Genomic DNA, 12,900 nt, shown 5'->3' with positions numbered 1-12,900 from the left:
TTCTGGTTACAGGAATTTTGACCCCGCTTCTTTCATTTTTGATCTGTGATATTTACAGCCAAGTTAAAAAGTGGTAAGCGCAACCTCAGCTGTGTGGAGAGTGCTAAAAAAAAAAAATCCTTTCTCGTTGGTGATGCAAATCTTCAGTCACTGGAGAGGGCTGACGTATAGTCGTAATGAACCCTATGCTCCCCTAAAGTCCTGGATGATTGGGATCGTGGCAACAAATCCGAAAGAAACTTGAATTAGACCTAATAGATCTTAATTCTGATTTCACTTTAAAACCAAAGATCAAAACAAGTGAGGGTGTTTTGGTTCCTAAATGTTGAATTGTTTGAAATAGTTTTCAAAACTTCAACTTTTACACTACAAGATCAGAATCTAATCCAATATTAACTGCAGATTGCCTTTTAATAGTACGTGCTCATTTCACTAAGGGAAACATGGCTTTTTTGTGCTTCATTTGTATTCTTACTTGCTGTTGGACTCTCAGAACATAATTTAATGCAATTGATTCTAGAATATCTCCTTAGAGACTTCTAACTAGGTTGTTTTGCACATGCAAAATCAAACCCTGAGAATCGTTGATTGCTTTCTGTAGTTCATGTCTTCCCATGGGCGAAAGTATTCATGGTACAGTTTGTAGTCTTGTTTAAAAAGTACAGGCTATTAAGCTGAATGGAAAATATTAACTGATGAGTAGATTTCCCTTGCTGTAGGTGAAGGTAACAACATTTATCTATATTTTTTTCAAATATGTGTATAGTTTGTTGCTAGCCATTGTCATTTTTCTGAGCTACTTGAGGGTTTCATTTAGGAATTTAGAGCAAAATGCTTTATTAAATGTATTTCAAAGCAGTATTTCACAATTCCCATTGTGTGGGACATTCTTAAAATCAGTTTTATTCTTAGGCAGAACAAAAGCTATTATGAATTTTTTTCTTGCAGAAAATCTTGAGTTTCAACCACTTCTCTGCGTGATCCCAGCTCCTTCTCAGCTCAACATCTGAGGCTGGCTTGCCTACAGCCCTTCCTGTTTACTTATGTTCCCTTCATTCTGTGAAAGCAGACAGACTCACTTTGCATTCAGGCAGATTTGCCAAGGTGCTGGTTGAGGGTATTGAATCGCATCTGCTGGGTTTTCATTCCCATAAACGTGGTTCTTTGTTAGCTGTTTCCCTTAACCCCCCCACTGCTGGGGGAGTTTGTCCAGCAGACCTCTTCTTTGGAACATTTCAAAACTTTTGGTTAGAAACTGAGATTCAACCAGCGTCTTTGCAGACCAAAGCCGTGTAGGGATTGGCATGTCATCTTTGCAGTGTACCCTGAAGGTATCACTCATATGCAGTCCACCCTAATAGCATCCCCCAGGAGAAGGCGTGCTGCCGTGTTGTCTTTGGGACATCTAAGTGATGTTGCCATGGCTTGGCTCTCTGGGTCTGTGTGAGCTCAGCGCTCCTGGAGGGTTTTCTAGGCAGTACAGAGGTGCTCCCTTCCCAAGGGACAGAGCAGTATCTGGGTAAATGGTGCAACAGTGCAGGGCTTTTCTGCAACTGTGCTGCACCTTGACGGTGGCTGAAGATTTTGAAATCTACTCTGGGGGACAGTTGAGCTGTGTCAATATGGGTTCTGTAGGCTTGGAAGTGTGGCCTCTCATAAGTGTCTTGTGTTTGGAAGGGGACTGTGAGACTGAGTCTTGTAGGGATTTGTGGGTGAACGTGGCTGGGAGGGTTGATACAGGACAACAATCAATCAGGTTTGTTTGTTAGAATGTCCTTGAGGATCCTGAGTTGCTTTTTTGCCCAATGTATTTGTTCTTTGGAATTACAGAGTCTTAGATGAATTTCTGAGACACTAACAATGAACTGAAGGAGATTGAGTTTTAAATTGAAGTTTATACATTTCTTGACCAGATTTGCAACAGATCTACTGGATTTTTAGGGCTTTTGTGTGGATTGCCTTCTGTGGTCCAGGCATTTTTTTCTGCCTGTATTCCACTTCTGAGTGTTTTAGCAATTCATGTATTTATGACCTAAATAAATTACACATTCAGTTGGGGTTTTTTTGTCTCTCCCTGGCTCTAGAATACATTTAGAATTTCTGTAGTGGTTTGTAAGTTGTTCTGAAGTCCCAAAATCAAAGCAGCTTGTTTTGGAAGGTCTTGCTGGTTCATTTTGCTTAACCTTTTGCAAACTGCTGCTTGGTCAGGACTAGTTTCTGTTTAGTTTTTTTGGACATAATTCTAAAACTTCAGACTGAAAAAGATAGTGCCCTGCTTATATTGCATCATGTATATTTCAACATAACTTTAGGGAAAGTTTGTGTTCCAGACTGAGAGGTGGTAGGACGGTATCACCTGGATTCAACCTACCTCATGCTCTTGATTGGTGGGTAGGTGAAAATTGTGGTATAGTGTAAGGCTCTTGAATTGGTGGATATCTGTCAGAGCAGCTGTGTTTGAGTGTGTGCATTATGCATCTGGTCTAAGAACATGGGAGATGGCTCTCCATGAGTGGACGCAGTTACCATTAGGCGTGGTAAGACCTTACTCCTTCATGGCTGAATTTAATTCTCCATCAGCCCTCTTTGAGGCGAGTGTAGGAACCTAATCTGCTCACAGTGAATGGTGGAGATTACAGTGGCTACTAACAAAATACTCCACAGTAAATAGGAGCTCACTGAAAAGGTTATTTTTCCATCTCTGTTTGTAATGTTCCAGCATAGTATTCCAGAAATGCGTTGGCAATTATATGTCTTTGCCAAGTTCAAAAGCTACACACTAAATAATGATTTCTTAAAAAATAAATTATCTCATTATATACTCCAAATTTCATCAGCACTGCAAATGCTTTGTAGTTAGATTTACTTAGCAGTATGTAGGCTTTAAAACGGAGCCTTAAGAGTCCCTATCTTTGTCTTGTCAGGTTGCTTAGCATCATTATACTGCTTTTTTTGGATTTTATTGTGAATCATTGTGAGATTTTTGTTTTTCTTCCCTTATATAGGGCCAGGCCACGCAGAATTTGTCCTTAATCAGTCACGGTTCTGATGGATGCTGAAGGGACAAACTACCCTTTTGGGGGCCAGGGAGAGAGAAGCCCAGGGATTTCTGTGAGTGTGGCTCTGCTGCTGTCTGTGACAGGCCTGTAAAAGAGGAAAGCGGGCAGGAGAGAGGGAGACATTAAGAGGCTTTAGGCAGTCCAGCATCATATTGGTGCCAGAAGCAGCTTCTTTTCAAGGGTGGATCAGTGCTAGGAACTGGTCACAGCTCAACAAATTGCCACATCTCATTGGAGCCTCAGTAACTGGCAGAGTTGTGCACTCTTACCCCTTCTTCTCTGTCTCTCTTTTGCAAAGCAAAATTGGTTTATGTTAAGTACCTCTTTGCATTACCCTTTTAATTAACTGGTCAAGAAGGTAGCATGAATGAAAAAAAAATGCTTGTGGGTGCTCTAGTGGGTACGGAATCATGGTTCAGATCAGAATTCAGAAACATTGTCTAGGTTTAGTCTGTACCCAGGGCTAAACTGTAGCAGTTGCTCTGTCACCTGATGAACCCTCACTAGCCAAGGAGGGGAATCGGGGAAAAAGGAGAGCAAAGCTGTGGGTAGAAGTGCCACAGATTTAATGAAAACACCAGCAACAGAGATAAACTCAGCCAAATGAATGTCCAGTTATCACAATTGACCAGAGAGCAGTCCTCAGGAGAAGCCAGAGGAGAAGCAGGAGGAACCCCAGAGGAGTTCTTTCTCCTCAGTAAACCTCCCTTTATAATGACCATGACACTATGGTATGGGCTACACCTCTAGCTAGCTCAGGTCAGCTTCCATGGCTGGCTTGAAACTGCTAATGGGCTGCCTGGCATGGCTGGGCTGTGATTCTATCCCAGCCAAACCAGGACAAACATCATTTTAAGTAATAAATAATTAATGACGTACTGATGCTAAAGGTATGACCACAGGATGTATATGTAGCATTTAGGGAATTAAAAAGCAGTCAGTCCTTTCATAGGATATCAGCAGTGTATCTGAACGTAGCCTGCTTTCTCCAGGCTGTGCCCTGTTCCTACTCTGTTGGTCTTCAACATGGGAGGAGACTCCGTTTCTGTGGAATTATTGAGCTCCTAACATTTACTCCAGCTCTTCTTGCTCTCCAACTAAAAGTCTTAGCTTTTTCAGTTGTAAGGAAACACAGATTCTGCACATGCCGGCTCTCATTCCCTTAGTTCTCCCTTGTTTTATATAAATGCCAGCAGAATTGCACACGTACATACTTGCAGGTTACCTTGGCAACACCACAGGAATATTCCTCAGTGTCTCTGCACTGCAAAGCGGCAGTAAAGCTGTAATCACCACTGGGTTATTGAAATAAATTATTCAATTATTTTCTGCCAACTCTGTCTTATTGTCTTATTTGCATGGAGGAAGGTCTCATGCGGTCTCTATTGGTTCCATAAACTTCTATCATGACTCTCGAGTCTTCCTAGCACAGGACTAAATGTCTAACACATATCTAAAATGTCCATCAGCATTTTCTCTGTCTTTCTTGAGGACTGATTCACTGATTCATAGAGCTCGGAGTAATTCTTAATCCACTGTACTTCTTTCTTCTGGTGCATCTGGTTACTATTTTTTCTCTCCAGCTTGCAGCTACTGTAATTTGGGGTGGTTTTGTGAGAGTGGCTTGTTTCTCCAGTATTACGCATAGTTTCTCTGTAATTCTGTGTGCCGTTCTAGTAGAAGAACAACCCTGACCACTTTCTCAGCAGTCACAGTGACGGTCCAATTCTATATTCTATTGCTCATTCAAGTAATCTCTAATATTTCTGTCCTTCAACGCCAGGCTTGTCAGATGCTAAAATGGAGGCAACCAAAGATGCAGTAGTATCAAATGTATGTTTGTTCTTCATCATTTAAGATTTATATATCTATGTCTTGCTGTCGTCTTATTAATGCTAGGGCAGTATGGGACATAACAGTTTAAAGGTTTATCTGGCCCTCCTAAGCTGTTTGGTTTTGCATACGCCTGCTGTATTTCTGGTATTTTATCTGGGGTTCCTTTACAAGTCTTTTCCTGTCTGGTGTTTTTCCTTCTGTATTCTAAAAATATCCTTGGCTACTAAACAGAACTGCATCAGCTACAAAGATATATTTCCTCTCCTTATCTCTGTTGAATAATCCAAAGGTCTGATGCTTTGTCATGTGGATGAAACCAAGCAAGAATATTTCAGTTCTCAGTGATATAAAAAGTAATTTTTACATTATAAGCACATGAAACTTTGAAGATTATAGCATGATTCAAATGTTATCTTAAACAGAGGTAGTTAGTAGCGGTCATTAAAATGTAGCTGTTTTCTAAGACAATTCTTGATTACCTAAACAATTTAATCTTGCAAAGTTGTGTTCACTTTCAGATACCCTCTATTACATATGAAAGTATGTGCAAATGTAGTACATACATATGTGGTCCTTCTGTATTAGACTACTTTCTCGTTAGCGTGTTAGGGAAGTAGCCCAAATGAAGTGCTGTGCAAATTCACCTGTGCGAGTTCTGTTGCCTCATCTCCTTTAGATTGGCTCAGATGTCTCCACGCTATGTTGTATTTTGCACATCCTAATTTCTTATCAGCTCATACTGCTCTGTCTTTAACTATGATCCCTTTAGTTGGATTGGCTGACGCTAAACTGTACTCTGACTGCACATGCCAACGCTGCACTAGCAATTGTCATTGCCCTTCAGCATTTTGCTGATAATACACCACCATGTTGACTTGTTCCTTCAGTGCTTTGCCATCAGTTCATGTCATGCTATATAGATATCTACTCCCTTGCACACTGCATCTATCTGTCATTGTTATCAGGTTTCTGGTGCTCCTTTTAAATATGTTTATTTCCAAAGTTCACCACTTATCTGATGGATGAGAAAAAGGTCTGTGGTAGATGGTGTTAACGTGAAACATAACATACTTCAGTTATGCATACTATTTGGATATAGATTTGCTTTAACAAATTGGCTGCTACTTTGTATCCTCTTTTTTGTTTGTTTGGGTTTTGTTTTTTTTTTAAATGAATCCGTTGAAGACAGGTTAACTCAGTATTCTGCTGTTCATTAAAAAGTGTGGCCTTGCATCTGAGGGGGCTGGCAGGCTACCCCCTCAGCCAGGGCACAGCTTCCCATTTCATCTTACTGGGACTCTTAGAGAAGTGCTTGCACTTCTCCTTCCTGACTGAAGGAAGTCCTGTCTTGTCTCACCTAGATTAGAAGAGTTCTTGTCTTGCTGCCCTGTAGGTTAGATGAAGCTTTGCCTGCCAGGATCACTGGGAGACCTTTGTGTTTCCACTGAAGGCTCACTCACAGCTCTGAAGGTTTTTAATTAGATCTATGTGCTGACTGATCAGAAGTAATGACAGAACCTCTTGGTAGCACATTGTGAACAAGATTCACCTATGCTAATATTCAGAGGTGGAAAATGGCTTTGTGGATTAGCTGCTGCTCCCTGTCAAGCCATGCAAGGTGCCTTACTTACTGGGCAGACACAAGAGTCAGCTAATTAAAGCACAGCTTACAAGTCTTTTCTGTTATTAGGCAAAGTGTTGCAGAAATTCCAGACTGAAGGCTTTAGTCAGGTTGCTGCATTGGGTTTTAGTTTAGATTTGAAATGTATTTACATAAATCCGACACCGATCTTAAAGGCAACAGCTGAACTGATGTTTGTGAAGGACTTCAGCATTCTCTAGGGTTTTGTTTCCTCAGTCCCTTCAGACTGGGGGCATGTCTGGAGCAAGCTGTGGCTATGGGAGATACCAAGAGGACTAAACGTGGGTGACGAATTGAGATGTGTTGATACATACTCAACTTTCACTCCATACAGAGACTAGTGCATTTCCTAGTGGGCAGTTGCCTGAAGGACAGAAGCCAGTACCACACTTGATACAAATGAAGACCCTTGTCTCTTATCTACTGGTGGTCTTTTCAGCTGAAGCAGGTTCTATTATTACCACTTTCTGTATAGACAGATGGAGAGACTTCATTCTCCAGACTCATGGAGATGTCTCGCTTAAAGCGCAGTGTGGTCACTTCACTTGATGTAAGCCAAGTCCCTCTTATTTGTGATCCATACAAGAACTTTGTCATTCAGAGGATAAGATCCACTCAGTAACTCATTGCATTCCTACCAAGTGACAGATACACAGAGGTATAATGCAGAGTGCTGTCAGCTGCATTTCTGGTTAAATACTTTGATGTGTATGCAACTAAAAGGTGAAAGCCATTCTTGTAGTCAAAGCAACATCCCTCCTATTTTGAGTATTGCTTCAGCACTAAGCACATAAATCTTGTTTTGGCCCCTGCACAAAAGTGGGTGTCACTAATATGTAAAACTTCCTCCATTTACATTCTTTTGAGATGTTTTCCTCAATGTTACAGAAGACCTAAATTTTTGTCTATGAGAATGCCCAGTCACGGGAGTATTTCTACTAGGATCTCTGGCAATCAGCTGCATAATGTATTTTGGACACTACATTCTTGCCAGTGTGAGCTTGCAATGCCTCCATCCCCCACTTGCTTCTTTCGATAGGATGTTGAATATCAAAAGTCCTCATTCAGCGCCAATAATTACATGTTGCCTGTAGCGCCTTTCCAGGCATCCATGCATGTGCCAGACTGTTTATGGAACTTAATTTAAAAGCTGGGAAAAAAGTTTTTAAGTACATTGTCAGGTTAAGTTTGACAAACAGTTTATAAATATAAAATCACTGAATTATAAGAACTGAGTACATGGCTGGTATTTATAGGATCCATCCAGCAAAGCAACTGACAATCTATTTAATCTGTGCTAGGTTCATTTTGCTGAGACAAAAGCTCACTTGCCTTTAAAATTTAGTTTAGCAGTGGTGAGGACAAACTTGCATGTTAGGGAGTAATCTGGTGGTTATATCTACATGACCTAGTTTCTGCAGAGAAGTGCCATTACTGTGTCCAGCTTGAGCAGTTACCTCCAGCTCAATGCCCTACATTGCAACTGGGCAACAAAGGATGTTTAACAGATGAACAGAATGGTGAATGTTCACTGTTTCAATAATATTTTACCTAGTAATGTCAAAAAGCATGCTTCATATGCCTTGTGTGTATCAAATTATGAAAAGCAACTTGGCTATATAACACTAGGAAGCAATGAGAAAAATAAACTGCAAAACTTGCCTGACGTAAAAAGCTTGATATGAAAAGATTGAAAGGATGCTGGCTTTTGTGAGGGGAGGACAGCTGAAAGCTCTGTCTGTGTCATCTTCCCTGGCAAGAACTCCTTCTTACTATAGTTTTCAATCAGAAACTGTCATTACAGTGCCCTATGCTTTTAAATATCCAGATAGTAGATGTAGCCAACACCTCCCTCTTGAAGAGAAGGTGGTAGTCCTTCCCGTGCACTATAGGCTCTGCCTTTTGCCTGTGCCTGTGTCCTAGGCTCCAGAACTGTGTCCCAGCTCCAACGTGAACTGGACCTTCAGCTCTTGCCCAGCCTCTCCACAGTTGAGAGAGTTGAAAGAAAAAAAGAAAAACACAACCAAAAACTTGAAGGTTGAGATAAAGACAGTTCAATAGGACAGAAAGGGAAAGTATAATAATACTACAAACCAAATTATGCACAATACAATTGCTCGCCACCCACTCACCAATGCCCAGCCAATTCCCAAGCTGCAGTGTCCCCCAGCCGGCTCCCCCCAGTTTTTATACTGGACATGATGTCATATGGTATGGAATAACCCGTTGGCTCATTTAAGTCAGCTGTCCTGGCTGCGTCCCTTCTGAGCTTCTTGTGTACCCCAGCCTCCACTGACAGGGCAGTATGAGAAGCTGAAAAGTCCTTGACTTAGTATAAACACTGCTTAGCAACAACTAAAACATCAGTGTGTTATCAAGATTATTATCATCCGAAGTCCAAAACACAGCCCTGTACCAGCTACTAGGAAGAAAATTAACTTAATTCCAGCCGAAACCAGGACAGGCACTTAAGTCCCATCAGATGCTAGGAACCCAGCATTGCGGAGCCTCAGATGGACCTCTAGTCACAGCATGGTATGCTGCACTTGATCCCATCCATCTAAGATTCATTGGCATTATGGTCTTTAGCACTCTGGTAGGGTTTTCTAAGAAGTAAACAATTCCATTTATCATTTCTACTGTTAAACATGAGAACATGCTGCTTTGCTTCAAGATAAAGACAAGGACACGCAGGTGGTGTAATTGCTGGTGCCAAGTGGGAGCTCTTTGCAGCCTCCTCCGTTATGATTAGCTGGCAAAGTTTATCCTACAGCCAAGTGATAAGTGCAGCACAGCCCAGGCCTGAAGGGCAAGTGATATGTGCAGCACAGTCCAACGCGGTGCAGCAAAGTATAGCACAGGCCCGTGCCCTCTCAGGTCAGCTGTTCCGTGGATCGCTAACTGCTCAATACACGGTGGTCTTCCAGTTCAGATCACTGCAGCTGTTTGTCCTGTGACAAACATCTAAGACACATGAGGCCTACTGGAGGTACCAGTTCACTGGAGGACTCCATTGACTACAAAGACAGCCGGGGGTGACTAACTCAGGCTTGGAATGAGTAACTTTTATGTGGGATGAGTCTTTTCTGCAAATAATGCTGAGTAGTCCTCAGAACACTGGATTTTCAGTTCTTTGTTCTTGAGTCATTAATTATGTCGTGGTCTCGTGGGAGCGTGTAGCAGGTGGGTTTTTTCTGCAGTTCAGCATGTGCGCACTAGCCTAACTTAGATGGGAGCATATCTTTCCCAGGAGGAAGACTTTTCCAGGCTTGTTTATCTGGCTAACGCTTTGCATTAATTATACCTTATCAAGTTTAGTTTCTGCTAGAGATTAATATAGAGCCCTCATGGCCATTTCAGGTACCTATAATGCTTATAAAATGGCTATAATAATGTTCCATATACACAGTGCATCTTTGTATTCTGTGCTGTCATGTTCTGTCCTGGGTAATGCCGTGTTTCACAGAGGATTAGAGAGGGAAGTCAGTGCAGTGTATGATTTCTCACTTGGTGGCCATGAGTTTCACTGGAGACACACTGTTACTCTAATATTACTTGCATATTCGTATCCCAGTGCATGGAAAAGATGATGCCATGGACAAGTAAGCATTGTAGAAACCCAGAGCAAAAGCAGCCTCTGCTCTAGAGGCTTCACTGTCTATATTTCCTCTTCTCTGTGAAGTGAAGTGTGACTTCTCACCTGCAAAACCATGAATAATTTAGGATCTTTCTAAAAGAGGGAAACTGCCTTGCTCATTGTGTTATATTGCTGTGATAAAAATCAGAAACACCTCTTAGACTGATGGCAGGCTAGACTGTTGTACAGAGCAGCTTCTTCAATTCATTGATCTTCATGATCATCCATCCAAATAATCCTTTTATCATCAGGACTGCTAGAGGTATGAAAAGACTTGGCCTGCAAAAATTGAGTGTTTAAGAAAAGTTGAATATTTGTTCTTCGTTTTTCTGGCGGGTTGATTTGATTCATTGAGGGAGGTATAATTATTTCAGATTGCATTAGCTGCTTGTATTTTGTAGAAATCATCTGGGTTTTGTTTTTACTTGTGCTCTTGTATTCTTTCTGTTGTCTCTGCCTGTCACAAGGTACAAGTAGACTGAACTGGATAATTTTGTGAACTGTTCACCTTAAACTTTTATGCCATCTGACCAGTTCTAGTTATATTGTAAGTGATCTTAGTGGTGGTGAATAAGTAAATCATGAGATGAGATGATACCTGAGCATGAATAGCTCTTTAAATTAAAGGCTTCTTTTACCTTTCTGGTTGTTATTTCCTCCCAGATTGTTTTCTTGCCAGGACGTGCATAGCTTCTTTGCAAAGAAAGCCACAGAGTGATTAGTGTAATTTTTTTCAGCCTTTGATATCAAATTCTAATTATATGCATTGAGAATTCAGCCTTTCATACCATGCGTTTTATTTCCTGTTGACTATGTTAATGGCTATAAGCTGATTACATTCCACTCTGGTAACTGATCTATCTGAAATATTTAGAGGATGTTCATGGCTAGTTCTGTATAAGTGGAGAAGGGAGTTCAGTGCAGGTAGGGTATTTTAAAGAGAGATCAATTATTTGTATCTTTTAAAGGGTTGCTGAAACTTTAGCTGGCACTAAAATCCCTTGAACTAGATACAATGAGCCTGTTGCTTTTTTAACATTTTGCTAAATATTATATTATTTATTATTTTTTTACTCTTTGGTGATACCACCTTCTTTGTGAGAGTAGTGGATACAACACTACTGAAAAATAATATAATTCATGTTCATTCAAGACATTTTGTTTTCTCAAAGTTGTAGTGGTGGTACCATCATTAGTTTTTTGCTGCTTATTTTATTAATGTCATCAAAGAACTATTAGGAATCCAGATCACTTTACATAGTGGAGGTTGGCATTTCTTGAGCACCACTGTTGATCAAGCTTTGCTGCTGTTGAAAATTGTGAAGTTTTTTACCATTGACCTCAATCAGGAGCATGGCAAGAGCCAGAGTTCTGCTGAGGTGATTCCAGCCGAGGTATTACCGCACCTAAAAATTAGGATCTTGGCACCAGCAAGGTGATAGAAAGTTCTAAATATAGGTGCATTCCCTAGATAGTCGTGCAGAGATTTAGGGCTCTTGGAAAGTTACCCGAAAAATTTGTCTAGTAAGTAAAGGGAGCCACCTAGAGTTAACCCATTGGAATCTCTAAATATAAATGTACGACTGAACTCCTGCCTCTTAGTGGAGTTCAAGTGCCAAACTGAGAGCTAAACATTAAACCCCTTTATCTATAACAAGCCCTCTCCTGAGAGCAGGCAGCTTTTAAAGTAGATTAGAACCCCTTTTAATATGTTTTTACAATGCTAGTGAGCATTAGGATAGTTATTGCATTTTATATTAAAGACCATTGGGGAAACAAGGAATAACATAAATAATATATGACACAAGGACTGATACTGAAGTCTTTCTCCTTCCAATTGAGGTCTCTGACTGGTATAGTATATAATTAGTCTCTTTCCAATAACTTGCTCTTCAGACACATGATTCCTGCCTCTTAGCAGCAGTTTCCTTGCTTCAGTGGGAAGGTTAGAAGGTGCCCTCACTTTGACTCCTGTTTAGCCTGGATGCTAGCCTAGGAAAATGGGAATCTGATGCCCTGCAAGCTGAGAAGAACTTAGTCTGAACCCGGTTCTTGGAAGAGATTTGCTAACCATTAGCTTGTCATACAGCCCTTCATCTTGCATATCTAGTTGCTGCAGTGTTTTATGCTGGACTTAAAACTGTTGCTTTCATATTGCATGCTGTGCTGGGCCTTCTGGGGAATTAGACAGCATTTGGGCACAGCTGTATTAGATGTGAGCTGTGTCCTTGGCTTTCTGGACTGGAGATTCTTCAGTGCAAGCACTGACTCCTTAAGATCTTCCAAGTTTGCTAGGAAGAAACTTCCATGGCTGGAGCTTGGGCTCCAGTATCATCATCTTAAATAGGTGTCCCTAAGTTTGGAATACATTTTATTTTAGATGCCAAAGCAAGCACTCTGAATTGCACTCTGAAGCCATCCTAATCTCCTTTGAAAATCCAAGCTGCAATTTATCTGAAAAGGAGAATTCCAGGTGTAGTGTTCTTCTTTCTGTCTCCCACTTGGCTATATTAGAGAGGCATCTTGTCAGCCAGAGACAGAAACTTAAAAGCTAGGTCAGTCAAGAGTTTATAGTTGCATTGCACGTAATTTTCCCACATAACTTTGTGTACCTGTGAGAATAATTGTGCAATAAAAACTGCAAAGACACTTGGACAGCAAATGGCAAGTCAGGTCCTGATGCTTGGTCAGAGGCATGCAGATGGGTTCCAGAATCACAAACCACA

General features: G+C 40.9%; 1 protein-coding gene across 1 annotated transcript in view; it reads left to right on the top strand.

Moving 5' to 3' along the window:
• Positions 1–12,900, top strand: part of ABCD2 (ATP binding cassette subfamily D member 2) — a 43,185-nt gene that overhangs the window by 14,760 nt on the left and 15,525 nt on the right. The gene's annotated exons all lie outside the window — the stretch shown is intronic.

The sequence above is a fragment of the Leptosomus discolor genome, chromosome 1, assembly GCF_034619465.1.
Source record: "Leptosomus discolor isolate bLepDis1 chromosome 1, bLepDis1.hap2, whole genome shotgun sequence".
Taxonomy (NCBI): domain Eukaryota; kingdom Metazoa; phylum Chordata; class Aves; order Leptosomiformes; family Leptosomidae; genus Leptosomus; species Leptosomus discolor.
Note: the sequence above shows the minus strand (reverse complement) of the source record. Positions and strands in the feature narration are given on the sequence as shown.